General features: G+C 42.4%; 1 protein-coding gene and 1 non-coding gene across 2 annotated transcripts in view; one reads left to right on the forward strand and one right to left on the reverse strand.

The window, feature by feature from the left end:
- Window positions 1–26,200, forward strand: part of LOC128012867 (cerebellin-2-like) — a 636,721-nt gene that overhangs the window by 530,634 nt on the left and 79,887 nt on the right. The gene's annotated exons all lie outside the window — the stretch shown is intronic.
- Window positions 8,433–8,514, reverse strand: trnas-gcu (transfer RNA serine (anticodon GCU)). Its single transcript has one exon. It is a non-coding gene; the product is annotated as a tRNA-Ser (tRNA).

A 26,200-nucleotide genomic window follows, 5' to 3' on the forward strand; every position in this document is an offset into this window, starting at 1 on the left:
CTTCCTCACTGCTCTCGTTCTCCTCTCCCCTTGCCAGTTTTCCATGCAGAGCTGGCTCGAGAATGCAATGCCGTCTCACGCCCTCTTTGCCACTGCACGGGTCCGATTTTGTAAATCCGCACCCTCCCGTACCCGCAGTGCTTAAAACTGCATCCGACCCGTTTTGCGACAGCAGCACTAATTAAAATCTGCACCCGACCCGACCCGCACCTGAAATCAAATCAGTTAAGCCAATCACATTAGACACAATTTTTTCTAATTTTATTGCCAGGTCATAGCCTACAGTAGTTATTTATTCGTTTTGTATACATTTTATCTTAATTTTGATCAATGTTTTATCAATCAATTGCGCATATTTAATAAATAAGAAGCAAATATATAGCAGACAATGTAATAACCTTAGTGTAATTAACAGAATTAGCCTAATAAAACATATTTTGCTACCTAAAACTTAAATATTTTTTTGTGTCACGCATGCATGCATGTCTATTTCCCTCATATTAAATATAAAATGTCTGGACTCCTTTATTAATGGAGTAAACAGACGTTTCAATACATTGGTATTAAATGCGTTTTCTGAGAATTTATATTTCACATTTTTACTGCAAATGTCGAAATACGTGCTCTGATCCATCAGTGCTCGAGTCACTGATCACATTAGAATAAAATATCTCATAATAAAATACAAAATTGACTGATTTATGAATGTATATGCAAAGTTCTGATCAGTCGGAAATACAGATAAACGCTTTCATTTCTTGTATTTTTGATCCTGAAAGAAAACCGATCAACAAAAGTTCAAATGCACCCATTTTTAAATCTTCTATTCCAATTGTCAAATACATGCAAGTGGAAGTCAAAGTCACCTTTATTTACATAGCGCTTTAAACAAAATACATTGCGTCAAAGCAACTGAACAACATTCATTAGGAAAACAGTGTCAATAATGCAAAATGATAGTTAAAGGCAGTTCATCATTGAATTCACTTATGTCATCTCTGTTCAGTTAAATAGTGTCTGTGCCTTTATTTGCAATCAAGTCAATGATATCGCTGTAGATGAAGTGTCCCCAACTAAGCAAGCCAGAGGCGACAGCTGCAAGGAACCAAAACTCCATTGGTGACAGAATGGAGAAAAAACCTTGCGAGAAACCAGGCTCAGTTGGGGGGCCAGTTCTCCTCTGACCAGACGAAACCAGTAGTTCAATTCCAGACTGCAGCAAAGTCAGATTGTGCAGAAGGATCATCTGTTTCCTGTGGTCTTGTCCTGGTGCTCCTCTGAGACAAGGTCTTTACAGGGGATCTGTATCTGGGGCTCTAGTTGTCCTGGTCTCCGCTGTCTTTCAGGGATGTAGAGGTCCTTTCTAGGTGCTGATCCACCATCTGGTCTGGATACGTACTGGATCCGGGTGACTGCAGTGACCCTCTGATCTGGACACAGCCTGGATCTGGTGGCCACGGTGACCTCAGAACAAGAGAGAAACAGAAAAATATTAGCGTAGATACCATTCTTCTAATGATGTAGCAAATACAGAGTGTTATGGGAACTGTTTCCGGTTCCAGTTAACCTAATTAATGCAGCCTAAAAATCTGTTAACGGATTTGGATATTAAAAGCATATTAGTATGTTATGTGTATGCCAGGTTAAAGAGATGGGTCTTTAATCTAGATTTAAAATGCAAGAGAGTGTCTGCCTCCCGAACAATGTTAGGTAGGTTATTCCAGAGTTTAGGTGCCAAATAGGAAATGGATCTGCTGCCCACAGTTGATTTTGATATTCTAGGTATTATCAAATTGCCTGAGTTTTGAAAATGTAGCGGACGTAGAAGATTATAATGTAAAAGGAGCTCATTCAAATACTGAGGTGCTAAACCATTCAGGGCTTTATAAGTAATAAGTAGAGGTGGGCATAATCTAGATTAATCTCACTGTGATCTTGAAATTAATCTAGATTAATCTAGATTAAAATGGCTCATTCGAATTCTGCCAAAGGCATTCGGAATATGTGTGTTACCCAAATAAAATTGACAAACAGTAAGTCTTTGAGAAGGGGTTTATCAAGCTAGGTGGTGCATTAAAAAAGGGGCTCATCTCCTGTTTCCAAAATGTATCACAAAGTGCTTGAAAAAGCTGTAAACTAATTCCACATTGCACGAGGTGCAAACAACATTACTCCTGTTTCACACCAATGTTTATGTTTTTTTTGTTTTTTTTTCAAGTTTGTATGTGTCAAGGTACAGAAACCAAATAATAGCACTGGATAGTCTTCAATGTAAAAATGAAATATACAATCAAACCTACATTTATTCAGACACCTTCATTTCTCACATTATTACAGTTTTGCTATATATATCAAAAATTATATCTGGTTTCTGAATAAGTTTTAGTTTGACTGTTAAAACTACAAATAAAAAACAGGCAAGAGCAGTGAGTGATTTTCATTTTCTTGGATTAACATTACAGCAGCCAGTCGCTAAATTAGGCGCGGTCACTTTAAGAGTCCATGAACGCATCAAATATAATACACATCCCATTTTTTTCCTCAACTGTTTACTTTCACTTAAGAAATGACTGACAGTTTTTTTTTAGCATAATTTCCAAGGTGGATATTTTGACATATTTGGTATGTATTTGTTGGCACAAGAGCAAAAATAAGCAAATTCGATGTTCTTGTGTTTTGAGACGCCTTTCTCTGCGCGAGCCCTGAACACCACAACTGCAATTTGCATTTGTTCGTTCGGGTGCAGGAGGAACATCGAGGAGAACTTTGCAGATGAGAGCTCGGTTCAGTGTCGCTGTCCGTGATACGCGGCTCTCTCTCTCGTGCGCACCTAACGGCACGCGCTAATCTGTTCAGCTTTTCCGTGTCTAGTTTTTGGATGCTTTAATGTTTAAATCGAAAAGCGGTACGGCTTAACAACACGTGAGAAAGATAAGCTTTCGTGACGATGCGCAGCAGTGGCCCGTCAACTGTCCTGGGCATCTTTTTAAGCTGTCCTCAGCGATTCAGTTATATAAAATATCAAGGTGAAAGTCATCATAGTTTGCTTAGTATAGACCCTGCTCCCAACCCAACTTTGAGAATAGATTAACGGCGATATTTTATTTATCGCCCGATAAGAGTCTCGCGTTAACGCAGCGCATTAACGGCGATAACGGCCCACCACTAGTAATAAGCAATATTTTTAAATCTATACAATGTTTGATAGGGAGCCAGTGCAGTGTTGACAGGACTGGGATAATATGGTCATACTTCCTGGTTCTAGTAAGAACTCTTGCTGCTGCATTTTGGACTAGCTGCAGTTTGTTTACTAAGCGTGCAGAACAACCACCCAATAAAGCATTACAATAATCTAACCTTGAGGTCATAAATGCATGGGTTAACATTTCTGCATTTGACATTGAGAGCATAGGCCATAATTTAGATAAATTTTTGAGATGGAAAAATGCAGTTTTACAAATGCTAGAAACGTGGCTTTCTAAGGAAAGATTGCGATCAAATAGCAAACCTAGGTTCCTAACTGATGACGAAGAATTGACAGAGCAACCATCAAGTCTTAGACAGTGTTCTAGGTCAGTGGTTCCCAACCTTTTTCAACTCGCGGCCCACACAACCAAACACATATGTTTGCGCGGCCCACTTCAAAAAAATTAACTGACCCCGCTATTGTTGGGTTAATAACTTAGTACTCCGAAGCTAGATTTTAAACTGTAAACTGTATTTATTGAATAAACTAGGGCTGTGCGATATGAAAAAAAAAAAAAAAAAAATATTGCGATTTTGTTTATCAATTTTGCAATTGTGACACACATCGATATGCTTTTACAGTCATAAATGCATTCATGATTAATTTGAAACATATTTCCAAAAGAAAACCAATCAGAGCTTTATCAAAAAGTCATCTCTAGAACAGAAATAAGTCAAAATTATCACTATAGTGAAGATGTAAAAAAATGTATAGACTTGTGGCAAAAAAAAAAAAAAAAAAATCCTGTATACAGGGACTTTTTTTTCTTTTTTGCCATGCATTGTTCATAGAGCTCATTAATTGTAGCGGTGCCTCAGGTGTTTGCAGTGTATGCGGTCAGCAGTGAGAGCGCATAAATATAACGCGAAAGCACATTAAAATAATGCACGAGTGCGAATCTATCTGTTCGCAGCAGATTTCCTTTGCCTCTGTCACAAAACCAGTCGTGCTTGCTCAGATACACACTGCTTTGCGAGGAGAGAGTGTGCACACTTAAAACGTGTCTCCTCTCACTTAAACTGCATCCTGTTCACTAACAAATTCACTCTATGCTCATGTGTTAGACATTAATTATCGCACGTTTTTATTTCTAGCCTTTTACCGCAGTGAGAACGCTCTGATCCGTCAACATTGGCTCAGAAAAAAGGCGCATCACAGACAGTGTGTGAACCTGGAGTTAGGCATATGCCCAGTCTCTGTTCTCGCGGTAGGCGCAATGCATTCTGATGGGATCGGATACGGGAGGTCAGGGCCACGGAAAATTGTGGTATAAAGCGATTTAGAAATCACGCACGCTCAAATCGTGATTTTAGGACACTTTCTTTTAATCGCACAGCCCTAGAATGGACTGGAAATGAACAGAAAATAATTGGCGGCCCAGCCGCAGACCACAGGTTGAAAACCACTGTTCTAGGTTATTTATCTAGAGTTTTTAGGTCTTATAATAAACACCTCTGTTTTTTCAGAATTTGGCAGTAATAAATTACTCGTCATCCAGTTTTTTATATCGACTATGCAATCCATTAGTTTTTCAAATTGGTGTGTTTCATCGGGCCACGAAGAAATATAGAGCTGAGTATCATCAGCATAACAGTGAAAGCTAACACCATGTTTCCTGATGATATCTCCCTAGGGTAACATATAAAGTGTGAAGAGTAGCGGCCCTAGTACTGAGCCTTGAGGTACTCCATACTGCACTTGTGATCGATAGGATACATCTTCATTCACTGCTACGAACTGATGGCGGTCAAGTACAATTTAAATCATGCTAATGCACTTCCACTGATGCCAACAAAGTGTTCAAGTCTATGCAAAAGAATGTTGTGGTCAATTGTGTCAAATGCAGCACTAAGATCCAATAAAACTAATAGAGAGATACACCCACGGTCAGATGATAAGAGCAGATCATTTGTAACTCTAAGGAGAGCAGTCTCAGTACTATGATACGGTCTAAATACGGAAGTGTATTGTTGTTTAAACACCATAACGATCGCGTTAGTTGAGCTGTATGCGCGATATAATTTTATGACAAATTTTGAAATAGGCTTAAATATATATATATATATATATATATATATATATATATATATATATATATATATATATATATATATAGTAACACCAATGAGCGGATGGTATTCAACCATCTGTTCCATATTAATGAATCCTGACCCTTTTGACACATTCTACACTCAAAGACCAGAACGTGAGTTACAGAAAAAACAAGGACTTTCGTTTTACAACCCTCTTACAACATAACTCACCACCCTGGGCGCCGCCATGACGGCAACGTCCTGGCGTGGATGAGAGTTATAACACCTTGGAGACTATCCAGAGATGCGATATCGAACTTCAAAAGGGAAGACAAACACCCCCCCCCCCCCCTTCTTGATCGCACATTCCAGTGAAACAGACGCACACACATTCATGAGACGCACACACACTCAAAAACAGGCACAAGCATTTTTGGCTAGCCCATGGACCTTTTTACTTAAACTACCTCTAAATGTATTTTAATGTCTCCCTTTTTGTGCTCAAATGTATGTATGCGGCATAGTGGAATTTATGAATGTTACTGTGTGTTTAATGCAAACTTTATATGCATTTAGTTAAGAATAACTCTGTACCTCTGTATATGGGATTGGTAAAATCATAGTTCTTGGTGTCTGTATAATCGTAAAAACACGACTGTAACGAATCTTGATAGCAAATTACAAAAAGATGCATTGTTTCAGAGGAACGATCTTGCTTAAGAAAAATGTTTAATCTTGTCATTGCAATAAATTAAACCAGTGGGCGGAGATCAGCAAACAAAGAAGATTTTTCCCGCCTCAGTTTGTTTACACTTCATTGGCTCATACTGAAAAATAGGTGTAAACCTGGTTTTACGTAAAAGCTCACCGAAACCTGTATTCTGGGCATTCCGCCAGAGAGAAAAGAGGGTTCCCAGCTTTGAAACCGGACTTCAAGAAGTTCTCAGTTTATTCTTCTTTACTTTTCGTTTCATTCTAGTTTTTCTTTATTGTCTTCGGATATTTGACTTCGTTCAATTGTCTTCACGAGCCAAACGAACTTAAGTCTAGTCATCTTTTGGCAAAGTTTACCTTCGCGTTAACCATGGAGCTCGCGCATCATCTGCTCTGGAAAGAACCACGCTGAGGCCGCATGGACCGGACAATTTGAGCGCAGCTACACACAAGAGTCAGATCAAAGCAAGTACTTTCTTATATCACAACTAAAATTGCTGTTTAAGGTTGTCTAGGCTATTCCATGTTTGTGAAATTATTCAATGACTTGGGGTCTCTTGCAAAGTTAACTGTTTGAAATTGCCACGCTGAGATTGGTTTCCACTTTCACTTTCTCTTTATCTCTCTCTCTCTTTATCTCTCTCTCTCATTTATCTCATTATTATTCTTGTTCGTTTACCTTGTTTGAATTGTATTTTCGTTTTGCTATATACTCATATTTACTCTGTGTGAATTGTAGTTATGTACTCTTTAGTCTGTTTTTATTAAATCCTATAATTTGCTTGAATTTAATTGTTTTATTGCTCATTGAGATCGAAGTCCCTGAGTCGTGTGATCTACGCTACTAGCTTTGTTTTATATTATTTAATTTCAGTAATCTTAATAGTACAGACATAGAAAATATTGTTTTTTCCTGATCAGAAGATTAATATTTCTTGGAGTTTGTAAGAAGGGTATTTTTTATTGAATTTTGATAAGGAAGTCTAGCTTCCAGTTAGCTGGACAAACAGATTGTATAGAGTAACTTAAATTAATTCTAGTAAAGGTTACCTTTAAATGATTAAATATTCCCTCTTTGGGTAATTTAATATTTGCAAGCAATAAGCACGTTATATTCATAGACTCATGAATATTCACTTCATTTGAGTTAATTATTCCCCAGAAAGTGATTGTTGCTACATTATTATGGTGGAGTTTAATTTTGGGCAGCGTTCAAACTTTGTTTTTGGTGAGCAATATTCATTTTCATTTTCATGAGCATTTTTGGATGTTAATATTATGTATGCACATTTTTGAATTGTGAGTTAAGTCGCGCTTTGAGCGAACTCATTTGGCAAAGCCAGCTGTTCAGCCCAGTAACAGTTTCTAAAAATACCTATAGTCACTGTTATTTTAATATAAGTAAACTGCAGTAAATGTTAAAAGTCTCCTGTCAAGAGAAGACCAACATTTTCATATGAGTAATTAAAAGATGAAGAAATCTTTTATTAATTGTAATATGTACATCTGAACCTGAGCGATGTTCCTCTGATTCAGTTAAAAAGGCCTTGCTTATTAAATATCGTTATTGAATTCGTGGTGAACCACAGTGATATTCAAAAATAAAACGGTAAAAACTCCTGGTCTAAAATTGGCTTAGCTACCCGATTTTTAAACCTAAAACATTTAAATCATAAGTGCTATTTTGATAAATGTTTATGGGAGTTTCAGCAGATGTAAAAATTCCTGTTGGAGAATCAGCGCTGGCGAGTGCACAGAGATTAGATCATAGTGAAACTGACTGTCATTCCGCTATCTAAACACCAGAGGGAATTTTAGAAGTTTCAAGTTGCCCTGTCTTCTTATTCCAGCTTGCATGAGTGCCATCTTGTGGCCGTTTCAGATAAGGCTCTCGAATTACTAACCTCTATTTCTCTCTGTGATTTATTGAATTAGCTGTCTAAATTCTCAATAATTATTTGCATTAACAGCTTTGCTCGTGCGAATATTATTTCGGTATTAGACAATTTTTGCCTGCCTTTGTTCACATTTACTTTGAATTTGGTTCAAACATGATTTGAATTAGAATTTAATTGTTTAATAGTGCAAATTAATTGTCTCAGGCCAACCACTGATTAACCCATTTAGAAGGAAGTAAGCCATCTAGTGGCAGTCACCTGTTAAGTCAGTTCACAGCTTGCATCTCTCTGGTCTCTTTCTTTTCGGTTCTGTTTTGAATTGCATACTTCTACTTTTACCCTTTCTGATTAATTTCATAATTATTAATGATACATTACTGTTATCGTTGGGTATTGTAGGGCATTTATTCCGATTTGCCTATTAATTCTTCTCATCTGCTTATTTTAAATTTTGATTTAAACCACTAGACTAGAACCCACAACCCTTCGATTGGGAGTCCAACCCTCTAACCATTAGGCCACGACTTCCCCAGCAAGGAACGACGAGGATGGGATACGAACCCACGTGTGCAGAGCACAATGGATTAGCAGTCCATCGACGTAACCACTCGGCCACCTCGTCACAAAGGACACCAGTGACCTGCAGCACTTGAGCCAGAGACAACTGGATACTGAGATGGACCAGCTGATGGCGAACGATCCGACGCAGAGTTACACCCACAAAGAACTCGCCAGGATCACAGGGACCCTAGCTCACCTCCTCATCGCCCAGGCACGGATCAGCGAAAAGAGCAACCACGACTTGGAGCAGGAAGCCGCGGCTCTGAGACTTCAAGTGGAGGAAGCCCTACAGCATCAGGCCCACACCCAGAGTCGTCTAGATAAGCTACTTCTCGAGACCCAAGACCAGCACGAGAAAGAGAACGCTACAGATCCAGAACTACAGAAAGAAGTGGAAAGACTTCAAAATGCCCTGGAGAATCTTCGTCTGGACACAGACCAAAGAGAACATTTGGAGAGAGTAACCCGAGAGAGACTCGAGGCAAAGCTCCGACAAGGTGACGCTCTCCTTGAAAGGGCTGAAACCGAACTTAAAGAAAGAGATGCTAAAGTTAAGGCCTATGAAAATCGACATTCACGCTTATTTACAAGATATAGACTTTCACTTGCAAACTGTCACCAACGTAACCACTTGGGACAAATTGTACCTGCTCAGAATTACGTCCAGTCGTGAGGTACGCAGTTTCTTAGACCGTCAACCAGAGACTGTCAAAATGGACTACCAGCAACTGCGAAAAGCTTTGGTGCGTGAATTCTCTGATCCAGAATCAGACCAAGGGCTAGTAACCGCAATGGACCTCAAGCAAGGTCGACTTGAAACCCCACCAAATTTCTACAACCGACTGCAACGTGCCTACTTCGGAGCAAGGAATGAACCATGCATGGAGGAAGACGTCAACTTCCGAACTTTGTTTCTGCGAAACCTCCATCCTACTGTCAGCCACCATTTGGGAGTGTTAGCGTGCCCGCGTAGCATGTCAACGCAACAGTTACGTGATTTAGCACATAAGGCCTACACCAAACAAAAGACTGTGTCAGAAAAGACTGTAAAACACCCAACTTTTTGCTCTGTCTCTGAGTCCTATTCAGAGTTGACCCTAGAGGGCACCCAACAGCACCCCAGTTATACACCCAGCAACCGAGAGTCAAGACCGTTCCAAGCCAGCAGAGGGCAGCGCGGTCGCGGTGGTGGTGCTGTCCGAAGCACCAGAACGACCGCTCTGGAATATCCCGGGACCGGCCTCCCCCCTCCCATAACCAAAATGGGGGGGCCACCTGGGAAGCCGGCCGGAGACCTAGAAATAGCCAACCTCCAGCCTCCAGAACATCAAGCCCAGGGAGGCGGGAGGGGGAACACTCTCGACGTGATGCTTGGAAACTCAAGTCTGAGCCCACATCTAACAAGGAAAGTGCAGCCACATCCGAAGCTGCAGAACTTCTGAGAATACTGAGAGAGTTCCTTCAAAAGAAACCTCACAAGGAGGACAAGAAGGATAAACCAGACACCGCATGACTAAACCTTATGCCTGAAACCAACACCATCCCGACTTCTCCACAACTGAACCAAGCACACAGAACACTGTTTTTCAACCACGAACTATTGAACTACCTGTTGCATTAACAAACGATAGCAACACCCACTCAGTCCAGCTGACGTCTGCACCTCCTGACCAAGAAAGCATCATCCCACACACTGAGGTGCCAGAAAGTGCTGTTTTGGTTATCTGTACCCACAACGAAACGCACAAAACATACCCTAACTGCTTAACGATCAACACACAAGCCCCAACACCAAAACTCCTGGGGAACCTGATCGAGAAGGGAGTGACTCGGAAACTCTACCTAACCATCACTTTAGAAAAGGAAATGAGACTCGAAGCCCTTGTGGACACAGGCTCAGACCTCACGTTGATTTCAGCTCAACTATTTGATAAGCTCAAATTTGAAGCTCAGAGACAGAATAGAACTCTAAATTTTCACACTTGCAAGCTGAATGTGCAGTCATACAGCCAAAATGACATCCAGCTCAGAAATGTAGCTCCCATCCACCTGACAATTGGTCCTATGAGTCTAGTACATCCTATTTATGTCTCACCAATGAACAATTATTCATTTCTCATCGGGAAAGACCTGCTTGATCGCTTTGAGCCTTTACTGGATTTCAAACAGCTGAAAGTCTGGGCTCAAGTGCGAGAACCTCTTCCCCTCCAGCCACACAGGTCACCGGTGCCAGGCGGTCAGGTCACAGAGGTCACGAGAATTCCCACAGAGCCAGACTGTCAGGTGACAGAGGTCACGGGAACCCCAGCAGCCAGCCATAGGTATCCAGCCTCAACAACGAACCAAGGCTCAAGTTCGATCCTCTGTACCTTCAAGGCCATTAAAGACTCTGATACCTACTGCCCCAAGGTCAAAACCGAACTGCAGCTGCATGATATAACAACGACGGACAGTATTCTGGCCATATGGGCAGACAACTCAGCCATTAGTCTCTCACTATACAATGCAATCACTGAGAAGACACCTGACCTCCCTTATGCCAGCAAGCGCACTCGTTTCCCTTTGAACTCACACCCATCCTCAATGGTGTCTGCTAGAGGAATCTGCGCTTTGCATGTGAAATGGAATTACCGGTGCCTGACTCATTATTTCCTGGTCCTTCCGGACCTGCCCCACGATGTTTACATTGGAGCAGACCTCTTGATTCGCCTCAAGGCTCATGTGGACACTTTTAATGAAGTTGTATGGGCCCCATTGACTTTGCAGCCACACGTTTCCATCAACCATGACAACCTCATATCAGGGCAGACCATCCCAGAAGTCTGCACTTTAGTCAACGAACAGGAAATGGTGGTACCAGCTTACACCAAAGGGGTCGCTATTCGGCTCAACATGCGATGGGGTCAAACCTTAAACCACATGCTGGGTTTCTTCCAACCCTCACCTGAATGTGTGGAACTCGGACTCACACTGGAAGCCACACCCCTCACTGAAGTGTCATCTCGTGTAGTCTACATCCTGTTCAACAACTGCATGGCAACTGACATCAACATTCCCAAGGCCTACCGGCTGGGATGGCTAATGAGCCATGACTTTCATGATTTTGAACTTGTACTACCTGTAATTGGTCCCATTCCACCTGCACTGATACCCGAAGGGAGTACAGACAGTACATTGTTCACTGCACCCTTCAAACTCATTCCCATCACATCTGTTATGTCAGTGCCTAAAGACCAAGTGTGCAGAACGGAGCTGACCGAGGACGAACACCTCACAATATACACAGTCTCCCACAAGAACGTCGGTGAGGCTCATGAACCTACTACACCTCCCAATACCAACCCGACTGATGACACACCGATGAAGGAGCCTTACCCAGGTTTTGAATCTCAAGTGCAGCAAATTCTACAAGACGCTAATGCACTTCAGAGTGATACGGATCGTCAAGGACTCAGACAAGTTCTGTATAAGTTCAAAGAATCCTTTGCCAAAGACTCTCTAGACTGTGGTCGCACCAACCTCCACACGGTGCGCATCCCTACGCACCCTGATGCTCCTCCCACTTTTGTCAGACAGTACAAGATTCCCATCGCCTCACACGAACCAGTGCAGGAGATCATCGAATCTATGCTTGAAAAGGGGGTCATCCGTCCATGCAACAGCACCTACTCAGCCCCCATCTGGCCCGTCCTCAAACCTAACGGCAAATGGCGACCCACCATTGACTACAGGAAACTAAATCAACAGGTGCCGCTGTCACGATGGCCCATGACCCAGCTAGAACAAGAACTACCCCGAATCAGAGGAGCCACAATCTTCTCTACACTTGATGTGGCCTCTGGATTCTGGACCATTCCGGTGCACCCGGAAGACCAACACAAGTTGGCATTCACATTTGGCAACAGACAGTTCACCTTCAACAGGTGTCCGTTCGGCTACGCCAACTCACCAGCCGAATTCAACATCTTTCTGAACAAAGCCTGCCCAGACGCTAGAATGAGAGGCAACCTGATCTATGTAGACAATGTTCTCATGAAGAGCACAACGGTGGTCGACCACCTGAAAGAAATAGACTATGTTTTGAACCAATTATCCACTGCCGGAGCCAAGATCGCCCTCCACAAAGGACAGTGGTGCCGAACTAAGGTTAACTACGTGGGCCTGCTCATCGGATCCCAAGGCATTGAACCTCAGTCAAACCGCATTCATGCCATTCAAAACATCAAGCCTCCCACCAATGTCTCTGAGCTGCGGAGTTTTCTAGGGGTATGCAATTACTCACGACAGTTCATCGAAAACTACTCAGACATTGCCAGACCTCTGACAGCTCTGCTAAAAAAGGACTGCCCTTTCGTCTGGTCAGAGGCTCAAGAACACGCCATGAAAGAACTAAAAAGACATTTATGCACAGCTCCGTGTCTTGCTTACCCCGATCCACAAAAGGAATTCTACCTGGAAGCTGGGTTTTCCAACCAATGTCTCAGTGATGGCCTGTACCAACGGCCTGACCAAGACAAGAAAGTAGTTGCCTATGCCAGCAAGACACTGCTTCCACCAGAGTGTAAGTTCTCAGACTGTGAAAAAGCTCTGCTCTGCACTGTATGGGCCATTCAGCGATTCTCCAATTACATTGGGGAACAGAAAGTCATCATAGAGACTTGCCACCAGCCAGTAATGTTCCTCAACAGCCAGCGAATACGAGACGGCGTGGTCACCAATTCACGCATAGCCACATGGTTAATAGCTCTCCAAGGACGCAATGTTGAGGCACGGTATGCACAGAATCACAAGTCTGCACTGGGCAATGGCCTGGCCGCATGCCAAAACTGTTCTGATAACACATCTGCAGAAGAAATGGGTGTGCAAGAACCCCAACAGCAACAACCGACCTGTCACAGGTACTTTGAAGAGAATGCGTGTCAGGGCATGCTCACAGCCTACGTCGATGGATGCTCCTACAACCACGATGGCATCCTTAAGGCAGGTGCAGGAGTGCTGTGGGTCAACGACCAGCCGTGTTCCCCACAACACTTCAAGTTAGGTCCCCAGTCATCACAATATGCAGAAATAGCAGCCATTCTCATAACTCTGCAGATCGCATCAGCCCATGACATCAGAGAAATCCTCATATGTACAGACTCGAACTATGCCAGACTCAGTTTTGTGTGCCACCTTCCGGGCTGGAAACAGAATGGTTTCAAAACGGCAAACAACAAGCCAGTCAAACACCAACACCTGTTCCAAGAATGTGATAACCGAAATCACCAAATGCACAATATGACTGTGTACTGGAAGAAGGTAAAAGGACACTCTAAGCTACCAGGGCTGGACAAAGACTTAAATGATCAAACCGACGCCCTCGCCAAAACAGGCGCACTACACGGGGAGGTGTGGTCACCCCCAGAACCCACACCCAGCCCCGATGTTGCAGTGTTAACCCGCAGCAAACTACCTTCACCTGTGGCAGTGCCCGCCCCACAGTCGCTATCGCTAACTCCGCAGATCTTCAACAACGACATTGCGGATATGCAAGCCTCTGACACTGCCATAAAGACAATTCTTAACCACCTCTCTGACCCCTCCAACCACCCTATCACTGAAGCTGAGCTCAATGATGACTCGTGCCTCCGACACCTGTATAACACCAGACACATGCTACGTGTACAAGACGACATTATGTGGTTTGCACCTGATGACAGCACATCGCCACGGCTCGTGGTGCCACGATGCCAAAAGGGGGTAATGCTAATGTACGCCCATGACACACCATGTGCACCAAGTGAATACTCAAAGAAAAGACATGAGAGAGATATCTATAGAAAGCTTGACATGTCTACTTTTAAACTAAACAAGTGCTGCCGAAAACAATTATTCGGAGATAAAGTAATCCATATGAAAACAACGTGATGTCTGTTTTTCATGTCTCCCTTCATTATATCTAATGTGACCACGCCCCCCGCGATTAACGCGCTATTCAGATTCAAACTGAAGCGCGCGGCTTGAATACGCCCACACAGAAGAAAAAGCAGCCAGACTGTTCTTCAAGTTTTTATTTTATTTTACTGTTTGCTTCGCGATGAGAGGAATAAGACATAATTCACCCCAAAAAGATGTGATGTGGTTGAGGATTTGAGAAATGGATTTCCTCAGAAAAAAGAATGAAGCACTTTATTCAGCAGAGATCATAAACATGAGTAAGTCTCTTTTTATTTATTTATATACTTGTACTAGTTTTCACATAACGTGTAAACATTTTACTAGTTAGACTTTTTCCAAAGAGTTTTTCCAAACTATAATTCCTGACTAAATGTATAATCAAGTGAAACATTATGAAGTTTCAATAACAATATACAATACTATACCATTCAAAAGCTTGATGTAAATAATATAAATGTAACAAATAGAGATGTGTGACTGGAGTAAGGATGCCTAAAAATTTGTTTGAAAGTAAGCTTTGATTGTTCCTAATAAACTGTTTAACTGCCCCCCCAAGTTGATATTAAATTATGTTGTGGGATAATTAAATATATTCTTAATAAACTACAAACATAAAATTATATATACTTTTATTTTGTTCTCACATTCTTTCTTGTAACTCTTCCCCCTCAGTGGCACAGCTGAATGAGAGGCTCATTATGCAGCCCTTTGTCTTCTCAGGTGTAAATAATAATGATATTCATGATAGTTGACGCCTACTCACATATGATTTTACCAACAAAAAGTGTCTTAGAAAATTTAAATCAATATATTGTTTTCTGTAAGTGAGTAAACAAGATGATTTTCACATAATTTAGAAAGAAAAATTCTAGGCTACAAGCTCCAGTTCTCAACAGCAGAGGTGGAAAGAGTACAAAAATATTGTACTCAAGTAAAAGTACCATTACATTAATGAAGTACAAGTAAAAGTACCAGCCTAAAAATATACTCAAGTAAAAATAAAAAGTAGCTCATTTAAAAATTTACTCAGAGTAAAAATTACTTTGTTACATTTTAACAGTGGGAGGGAGTCAAAAATGGGACAGACCAAGGGTGTCAAACTCAGTTCCTGGAGGGCCACAGTCCTGCACAGTTTAGATATAACCCTAATTAAACACACCTGATCCAGCTAATCTAATCATTTAAGTTTATTTGAAAACTACATGATATGTGTGCTGGAGCAGGGTTAGAACTAAACTCTGCAGGGCTACGGCCCTTCAGGAACTGAGTTTGACACCCCTGGGATAGGCCTATTAATCTCAAACTAGTTGTTTTTAATTAAAGGAATCAGTTATTTAAAATAATAAAACATTTGGGCTGTTACCAGGCAAATCAGTATCAACAAACTCATCTTTTAATGCAGAGGAAATGCAGAAGATTCATTGGAAGTGGCATTTAGATGTATTACACTGTTTAGTGCAGGTGTAACAGGTCAAAGAATGACATATATTTTTGCAACCTTTTATCTTTTATTTTCTATTGTTTGTGAGTTTATTTCACCAAAATACTATATTGTTCAGTTATGTCATTGTAGCTTTATAGGTATTGGGAGAGTTATTTTTTTTTTGTGTATGTGCGCCCTCTATTGGATGTGAGGTCATATACTGGATTTTAGCAGTCTTTTCTCAGTCTGCATTCTACGTGATTGAGAGAGGTATGTGTTCACGTTAGTGCAATGTAAAGATTGAGATATACCTGTTAAAACTTTAGTTTCAGAGCACATGGTAACTTGTATGTGTAATTTATGATGAGTGCGCTTACATTTAATTGAGATGTTTCGAGAATTTTGCTGTTTTGAGAGTTTGAGAAACTGCTAACATAGCTAACCTCGTGTTTTGTTTAGCTGTATGTTAGCGATCGTCATTCTGTCCTCTTGTGTCACAGCCCACGTTTCAGTTGTCCTTTTTCTTATGTTAGGCTGATTCTAATTCGAGGATTGAATCCTGAATTATCGCTCTCTTTGAAATTTAACAGGTATGTACTCCCAATACCAGGTTATGAATATAATGTGTTCATTTAAAACGTTTTCTTGTATTGATTAATGTTCAATGGCACTACAAAGCCCAGATGTAAAGCATGTACGTGTTGCTTTGTGCATATTACTGTATATGTATTAATTATTGAAAAGATAGTTTATTTCATGTTGCATAATGTTATTGTAAGAGCTAAAAGCCCAGAGTGGTGAACAGAGATAACATGCAATATGACACATACACATTATATATATCTATGTCTAATGTGATATGTTTAATTATTCTTTTGCATTTTATTTTCTGATTTTTGTATGTGATTAAATGTTTAGTCTGCATTCTACGTGATTGAGAGAGGCTGATTCTAATTCGAGGATTGAATCCTGAATTATTGCTCTCTTTGAAATTTAACAGTGAGCCGAATAAAGTGCCTTGAGGAAAGTCAGTGTCCTGTCATCAGTGCACTAGAACACAACGCAGTAGTCGGCGAAGTGCAGACCACGCCAGCTACATTGGTGCCGTGACCCGGATATCTCCGCTTCAGATCATCGCCAGGGTGATCGCCGGTGGTTGCTGTGACGAGTAGGAATCTCTTTTGGGACATTGACAAGTACAAGGGCTGATATTATTGTGTAAATTGTAACTTTTAATTGGCTCTATCTCAGCTAGTATCATTTTACATAGTTTTTTTTTTTGCATCCCATATTCGCATGTACTAGTAATTCACATATTATTATCATAGTCTATCACATTACAACTTTTTTTTTCCAAAATGACTGATGGCAAGCATGTGCAGACACCACTTAGTGTTGGGGATGCAGTGGGAGTAAACCTAGGGAGGGGTAGGTTTATGAGTAGGGTTGAAAGCACGCCGGTTAAATGTGCTGGTGTACTAGGTCGACCTGTATTCTCGTCCAAACGCTTACGCACTGATGAACATTCTCCCGCACCACACATGAGTAGGTTAGGAGATGCACCAGACATTGGGAGTGACGTTAATTCAGTGGGCCATCCTGTATTTTCATATACTCATGCACATTCAGATGAATATTCTCCACGTCAGCCAGTGTCTAGTCCAGATGTGAGTTCCGCAGACCTAGGAAATCTCATCACACAGTTAGCTCACGAAATAGGAGAGAACATTGCTAGCCAACTACAGAGATCTGTTGGTAGTGCAGATAGCCAAACCACTCCTACACTTAGCATGAACTTAGGATATGGACAGTCTGACTTGAACATGACTGGAGTTAAGTTAGTTATGAAGACAGATGTCAAAGAGCCGCCGTACTTCAGGGGTGATGGAACGGACAAACACACAGTGCATGAGTGGGAAGAAATTATGAGCGTTTACCTGAATAAGAGGGGCATACACCCGCAAGAGTACTCCCAGGAGATAATGTCAAGACTAATGGGAAAGGCTAGAGACATTGTAAAAGTTACCCTGCGCAGCATGCCATCGCTGCAGCCAGCTGAAAACTCCAAGCTCGTCTTTGATATTCTGAAACAACATTTCAGCGAGGTAACCTACTCTTCAATGCCTTTAGCAGATTTTTACAACACGCTTCCTTTGGCTGGAGAAAGTCCCATGGACTATTGGATACGCTTTAAAGCTGTGGATGTCGCGGATGAGTGTCTGAGAAGGCAGGGGCGAAACATTGAGGACCCCTCTCACGAAGTCACAATGATGCTGGTGAAACACTGTCCCGACCCCGCTCTTGCAAGTGTCCTGAAGTGTAAAACAGCTGAAAAGTGGACGGCAAATGAGATTCAGGAACATCTAGTTGAACATCAAAGAGAGGCCAGAACAATGTCTCAAGCCAAATCTTGTCGGCCAAAGAACATTGGTATACATGCTCAGACATTAGCAACAGAGACAGCCACTGTTAATAACTCCACAGACATTACAAGCCACCCGAAGGCAATGGGGCTCCCATCTTCTCCTCAGACCGAGAGTGTCTGCATCCAGTCTCTCATTGGCTTGCTGAACCGTGTGCTGGAGCAGACGTCACAGACAGCAGCAGTTGTGCCACCGAGCAGGGGCCCCGCGGCCATTGTTCAGAATAGATGTAAAGTCTGTCAGTCTGCTGAACATTCAACTACTGCGCACTGTAGACAGGCAAACCTCTGTATGGGCTGTTACAAGCCCGGCCACTGGAAGAGGGAGTGACAACAGCACCGGCCAAGAATTAACACCAGGCCACAGTCAGCGCAAGCACCGCCTAACCCAGAGCAAGGTGGAGCCAGTTTAAACTAGATAGCTCACATACGGGAAGGGGATGTGTGAGCACCAGCACGTCAACCCTTGATGAGAGTGAAGAATTGAAGGAGATGTATGTCAATGTTTGTAAAGCAATGTCTGATAATTACACAGTAATTGTTCCGAATATTCACACAGTCGAGACATTCAGTGAGTTATTTCACACACCAGTGACAGTTAATGGCTGTGCTCAGTTGCAAGGGCTCATCGATACAGGCTCAATGGCCTGCACGTTAAGTGAAGAGGCAGAACAGAGACTACTATCAGACAGCGTCTTGACCCAACAGCAAGAACTCCCGCAGCGCATCATCCTTGTTGGCTGTGGAGGAGTACAGGTGAGCCCCAAGTGTATGTATGATATAGAACTAAGTTTGTATGGGGTGAAGTGTATGGTCCCAGTTCTGGTGGTCACTGGTCAGAAAGATGACATCATAGTAGGAACCAACATGTTGAAATGTGTGCTGCATCAGCTGAAAAACGAGAACAGTTATTGGACACTTATCTCGAGCAATACAAGAGGGTCTTCAGACGGCGAACAGTTCTTGGAAATGATGACAAGTCTCACGAGATGGAGAGGTGAAGATGTGCCGGAAAAAGTAGGGACAGTGAAGCTAACTCAGGCGGTGACTCTCCTTCCCAAACAAGAGTACTTGCTGTGGGGGAGACTGCCAAGTAATGTGCCCAAGTCACCTGGGAGCACAGTTATGGTGGAGCCTACAACCTCCAGGTGTGTGCCTCGCGGCATCATGGTGGGGAGAGTGCTAACACCACTTTGGGGAGATGGCTGGACCCCCATGAAAATCACCAACATCTCCGACAAACCACTCACTCTGAGAAAGAACAGCAAGCTTGCAGACGTCTCTACTTGTGTTGCAGCCGAAGACCTCACACTGTTCCAGGGTTCCTGTCAGAGTGACGCTGGCTCTGTTAAAGTGACTCATGTTGAACAGGATGACAACACTGCCCTGAAAGACAGGCTGCAAAAGTCTGGTCTAGGAAATGTCGATATTGACCATTGTGAAGTGAGCTCCTCCACCAAGCTCCAACTTGTGACATTGCTTGAGAAATATCAGGATGTATTTTCAAAGCATCATCTTGATTGTGGAGAAGCCAAGGGCTTTGCGCATAGAATCCGCCTCACTGATGACCGTCCCTTCCGTCTTCCGTATCGCAGAGTGCCACCAGCCCACTATCAAAAGCTGCGTCAAGTTCTCACCGAGATGGAAGAGCAGGGAATCATACGGAAATCAATGAGTGAATATGCTTCCCCACTTGTGATGGTCTGGAAGAAAAATGGCGATCTCCGTATATGCAGAGACTTTCGATGGCTGAATGCGAGAACCATCAAGGACGCTCATCCTTTGCCCCATCAATTGGACTGCTTGGCTGCCCTTGGCGGTAATGCTGTCTTCAGCACCATGGACCTTACGTCTGGTTTTTATAACCTTCCCATGCATGAGGAGGACAAAAAGTATACTGCCTTCACAACACCACTAGGCCTGCACGAGTATAACAGAATGTCGCAGGGGCTTTGCAACAGTCCCGCGTCGTTCATGAGGATGATGCTGAGTATCTTTGGTGATCTTAACTTCAGCAGTCTCTTGTGCTACCTAGATGACCTCTTGATCTTTGCCCCCAATGAACAGCAGGCCCTCAGTAGATTGGAGGTTGTTTTTCAGAGGCTGCAGGAGCATAACCTGAAGTTGAGTCCAAAAAAGTGCCATCTGTTACGGAGGTCTGTGAAGTTCCTCGGACACATCGTTGACGGTGACGGTGTTGCTGTTGACCCGGAGAAGGTCGAGGTCATTGCCAAAATGTCAAAGAGGGACTTGATGGAAGACGATGGCTGCACTCCTTCAGTCCACAGGGTGAAGTCGTTCCTGGGGATGGTATTTTACTACCAACACTTCATCCTAAATTGCTCCTCCATCGCAAAGCCCCTGTTTGCCCTCACAGCTGGCCAGAAACAGAGAGGGAAGGCCGGGAAGTACAGTCAGAATCCAGGAGTGTACAGAAAGCTCAAACCTGCAGATTGGACCCTTGACTGTGACTCCGCTTTCACCAGTCTTAAAGAGAAGCTCCTGAATTGCGTGGTCCTTACCCATCCAGACTTCTCCAAACCCTTGGTTCTGTCCATTGATGCGTCTCTTGACGGCCTTGGGGCAGTTCTGTCCCAGATACCAGAAGGGGACATGAAGGCACGCCCAATCGCTTTTGCCAGCAAGACCCTCACTGGCTCACAAAAGAGGTATCCTGCCCACCGCCTGGAGTTCTTGGCGCTCAAATGGAGTGTTTGTGAAAAATTTAGCCACTGGTTGAAGGGCCACACTTTTACAGTGTGGACCGACAATAATCCTTTGACCTATATAATGACCAAACCAAAACTTGACACTTGCGAACAGAGGTGGGTGGCAAAGCTTTCCCCATACACCTTCAGCATCAAACACATCCCTGGGGTAAAGAATGTTGTGGCGGATGCCCTAAGTAGAGATCCTTTTGCAAAATCAGTGAGTCAAAGGTTGATCAGTGAGCCATATGAAAGTCTTTTGGCTGAAGCGGAGGGAACCAAGGAGGAGAAAGTCCAGGATCTTTTCCGGTGTAAGACCCAGTGTCTCCAAGCACACGATGCAAGCTGCTGCGTAACCATGGGCACCACTCGAGATAGGTTGGCCGGCAGTCAAGAACCCTTGCATGTAAGATCTGCTTGTGAAGCTCACGTAGAGTGGGAAAGGGGAGCAGAGATAAGAGCAACACAGTTTCTCAGTGCTCTACCCCAGGCGGTGCTTTCAGGACAAGACACACTTCCAGCCCTCTCCATCGGTGAACTAAGGCACAGCCAGGAGACGGATCCTGTTATCAGGGAGGTCCTGCCACTCGTTCAGAGGGGTGAGCCACCACCTAGGCGAAAGAGACGTGGGTTGGCTCTTACGGCCCAGACACTGTGCAAGCAGTGGCATCATCTAAAAGTTCAGGATGGAGTCCTATATAGGGTAACCAAAGACCCATTAAGTAGAGAGAAGAGGTATCAGTTTGTGCTGCCTGTTAGCTTGAAGGCCAAGGCTCTCGCTGGTGTGCATGACCTCGCTGGGCATCAAGGGCAGGCTAGAACAGCACATCTTGCCCGACAGCATTTCTTTTGGCCACAAATGGGAAGAGACATCAAGGAATATGTGAAATGCTGCCGACGCTGTATCCTTGCAAAGACCCCTGAACCGGCTGCCCGTGCTCCCTTGGAGAGCATTCATACATCGGCACCCATGGAACTAGTGTGCATTGATTTTTGGAGTGCTGAGGACTGTAAGCAAAGGTCTGTGGATGTGTTAGTCATAACAGACCACTTCACAAAATTGGCCCATGCATTCCCCTGCGTCAACCAAACTGCAAAGCAAATAGCAAAGAAGTTATGGGATAATGTATTCTGCATCTACGGTTTTCCAGAGCGGATACATTCTGATCAGGGAGCCAATTTTGAAAGCAAACTCATAGCCGAACTCCTCAGCCTCACAGGGATCGTGAAAACACACACAACAGCATACCATCCCATGGGAAATGGGCAAAGGTTCAATAGGACGCTTGGCAGTATGTTGCATTCCCTACCCCTGTCAGCTAAACAACACTGGGTCCAACAAATACAGACTTTGACTTTTGCGTATAATGCCACCACTCATGAAACAACTGGATATCCTCCATTCTATTTGATGTATGGTCGAGTCCCGGTAGATATGGTCTTCAAACAAGTTTTGAAGGATCCAGTCGTGGTGAATTATAAGACCTATGCAGAGAAGCTGATGGCGGACCTCCATGTGGCTGCCAGCATAGCTCAGCAGCATGCAAGGAAAGGACAGCAACATCAAGCTGATGGCTACAACAAGAGAGTGCGTGGAACCCACTTGAACATTGGCGACCGAGTTTTGCTTGCTAATAAAGCGGAGAGAGGGAAGAGGAAGGTAATCAGAGGTGTCAAGTAACGAAGTACAAATACTTCCTTACTGTACTTAAGTAGAAATTTGAGGTATCTATACTTTACTTGAGTGATTATTTTTCAGCCGACTTTTTACTTCTACTCCTTACATTTTCAGGCAAGTATCTGTACTTTCTACTCCTTACATTTTAAAAATAGCTTCGTTACTGCTATTTCATTTCGGCTTGTTTTCATTCCGGCTTGTCATCATTCAAAAAAAAAAAAATAAAAAAAAATAAATAAAAACCTATCCAGATAAATCGCGCCATCCGGATGGAGTGAATTTGATTGTGGTTGGATGAGAAGTATAAACATACACCATTTCGATACCCTATTGGTCTGTACGCGATCCATCGCACCTGCACGTGACACAAATCACATCACAGTCCTGCCAGGACATAGACAGTTTTGGGTTCGTTTATCAAAAAATATATTTCTTAAAAGTAGGGTTGGGTATGGAGCCTCAGAGTCAGTCCGCTTAAATTTCACATGAAACCAGCGTCAGACTGGTCTCCTCCCGTCTTTCAGCGCGCTCTTCAATCCGCAGAGGCGCAGACCGCGAACGGAGCAGCGCATGCGCACTTAAACAAACAGAGGACACAAGGTATGTGTTTATCGATAGATTGTTAGAATATCCATATCTGTGCAGTTCTTTGTCATAAATACAGTTTACAAAAGGTCACGAGGTAGTTTTCGCTCATTACACCACAGCCGTTTCCTCCAGCGAAAATCTAGCCCTTAACACATATGAACGAACACATACTTTAATTACACTTACTTAAATATACTTAATTTAATCATACATACTTTATACATACACTACTGTGCAAAAGTCTTAGACACGTTAGTATTTTCACTTAAAAGAATGGTGTTCGGACAGTTATTTATATATTTTGATGCAGTGTGTCAATATAAAATATCAGTTTACATTTCCAAACATTCATTTTGCCGTTGTCAGACTGCTTGTGCATTCAAAATCACACTAGATTATTATTAAAATTAATGGCAAACTGATATTTCCTACTGACACACTACAGCAAGAGATATAAATAACTGGCTTAAAACCCTTTTTGGGGAGAAAATACTAATTTTTCCATAAGACTTTTGCACAGTTCTGTATTTTAAAAACGACATTGTTGCTACTTTATAAAGAATGACCATACAGTAATTCACAGAACTGATTTAAGACAGTGACAGACAGCACTCATCTTAACTAAATATCAGAGTGACAGAGATACAGTAGAAACATTATGTGTGGTTTTGTATTAAATAATGACCCAGATTGTGAAATACATTTATTAGCCTTAGATTAAGGGAAGCACAACTTGCTCAACAAGCTATGGATTTATTTTAAATATTTGTAATGTTCTTTAAAGTTATCCATAGTTTTTTTTGTGGTTCTTTTTTTTTAAAGTATCGGTTCAGGCACCGTTTAGGAGCCGGTACCATTTTAAAAGTATTGAAAAGGCACTGGACCCTACTTAAAAGTTATTATTTCTCACTGGCTCATTTACCAAATTAGTGTTTTTTCTTCATCCTCCACAAATTAAGCTACTGTAGGTAGTTCGGTAGCGAGACGTTTTAATAAATTAGCGTTTTCGATTGACGATGCGATTGACAATGTTGTGATAAGTAGGCTATACCAAATTTGTAACTCGTCCCCCCCCCCGAACACTGGACATAGCAGACGTATGTACCGAATACAAGAAGCTATCAATCAAGAAATTATCAGGATTATGATTTATTTTTCAGTTTTAGTTTTTGATTAATCACTTGGATTAATCATTCATTTTGACAGCACTATAATGTTTACTGTAAATAGACAACCATACAAGTGTAATTGTTACTAAGCCTGTACCAATGTTCTTGTCCATTGCCCTCGCAGATTCCTGCAGCTAATCTTGGATGTACATTTACATTCCATTAAAAGTTATTGATGAGAAGCCTCTGAAGTTTGACTTTTTGCACCATAACAATACTTATTGGCAACTAGTCATCATATCTCTAGTCCTTTAATTTATTTGCATTGTACTAAAGTGCGTTCATTTTAAATGGGCATATATGCGGCTGATGAAGACCTGAAGGTCGAAACGTTGCTTGATTAAATTCCTCTGGAGTAGTAGTTTTCAGTGTTCAGACTTCACTTCTTTATTTGTCTATATCATTTAGTTGTCTTGCACCTGCGTCCTAATTGGATGTTTGGGATGTGCACACCATTTTTGTATTTTCATATATGCGGCTGAAACAGGAAGCCTAGTGCATCCCAAATTTTTCAACATGAACATTTTAATATATCATTATAGTCATTATGGCCTATGGCCTTTAGAAAAATGTTTTTTGAGGCGGTGGGGTAGTGCACAATAGGCCCCTCTGGTGCGACCTAAGCTTTTGTTCTTAATGGCATTTTTCCCCCTTACATTACTTTTACTTTTATACTTTAAGTAGTTTTTTTAAACCAGTACTTTTAAACTTTTACTTGAGTAAAAAGCTTGAGTTGATACTTCAACTTCTACAAAAGTCTTTTTAAACCCTAGTATCTATACTTCTACTTGAGTAATGAATGCCAGTACTTTTGACACCACTGAAGTTAATGGACAAGTGGGAGCCCACTATGTATACCATAATAGACCGGAACCCTCAGACACACGTTTACAAAGTCAGGGATGAGAGTGGGAAAACCAAAGTCGTCCATCGGAATCTGATGTTGGATGTGAGCTTCTTACCTGTGCCCGAACAAAGCGGGGAGGAGATGGATGAAGCTGCCTCAGATGTGGCCAGTGAGTTCCAGCCTCCTTCTGTTGATGCCTTGAGTGGCCTGGCAGTAGACGCTTCCGAGGACCGTACCTGCTCCTGGTTAAACGTGTCATCTGATGCTGAGTCTGAGTCTATGGGAGAAGCTGTTGAGTCTGAGATGGAGAATGAGATACCCCACTCTCTGTCCAGAGAGTCTGTTCAACTGACACCCACGAGAGCCCAGTTTAGTGAGGTCAGAAGCCAAGGAGGAACCGAATACTCACCTGTGAGAGACTTGTTGGGTTCCAGTGTGTCCCCTGATTTGCACACAACTGACATTGACTCTGCCGCTCCAATTAATGTCCCTGACTTAGATGAGACCGAGTCCCATGACGGCACCTCACCTGTTACAATGACTGATAGTCACACACCCACCCAGGCACAAGGGCCTGAGAGACAGGTTGTCAGGACACGTACTGGCAGGGTTGTTAAGGCAGTCAATCGTTTGATAGAGAACATGGTGCAAAAACCACTCACCAAGAATTTTGTAAAAGGGGTCAATAGGAGGTCACTGTCTTTACTTTCTTTATTTTAGACAAAAAAATAGAGATTCAGATATTTTTCTTTGTCACCTTTAGTATGACTTGAGTCATGAGATGTTCATATTGGAGGGAAAGTGTTCCGAGATCTAATATGGTGTAAAAGGCATCATATTCACTAGAAGGGGCAGTAGCCTGATCAACTGCTGTTTTCTTTCAACTTACTTTGTAAGTAGCTTTATATGCTGTGGATGGGGAATGGAGTCCCAGTGTTATTTTGGACCAAGTGAACAAGCGTTTTGTTTTGTATG

Source organism: Carassius gibelio, chromosome B24, assembly GCF_023724105.1.
Source record: "Carassius gibelio isolate Cgi1373 ecotype wild population from Czech Republic chromosome B24, carGib1.2-hapl.c, whole genome shotgun sequence".
NCBI classification, from domain to species: domain Eukaryota; kingdom Metazoa; phylum Chordata; class Actinopteri; order Cypriniformes; family Cyprinidae; genus Carassius; species Carassius gibelio.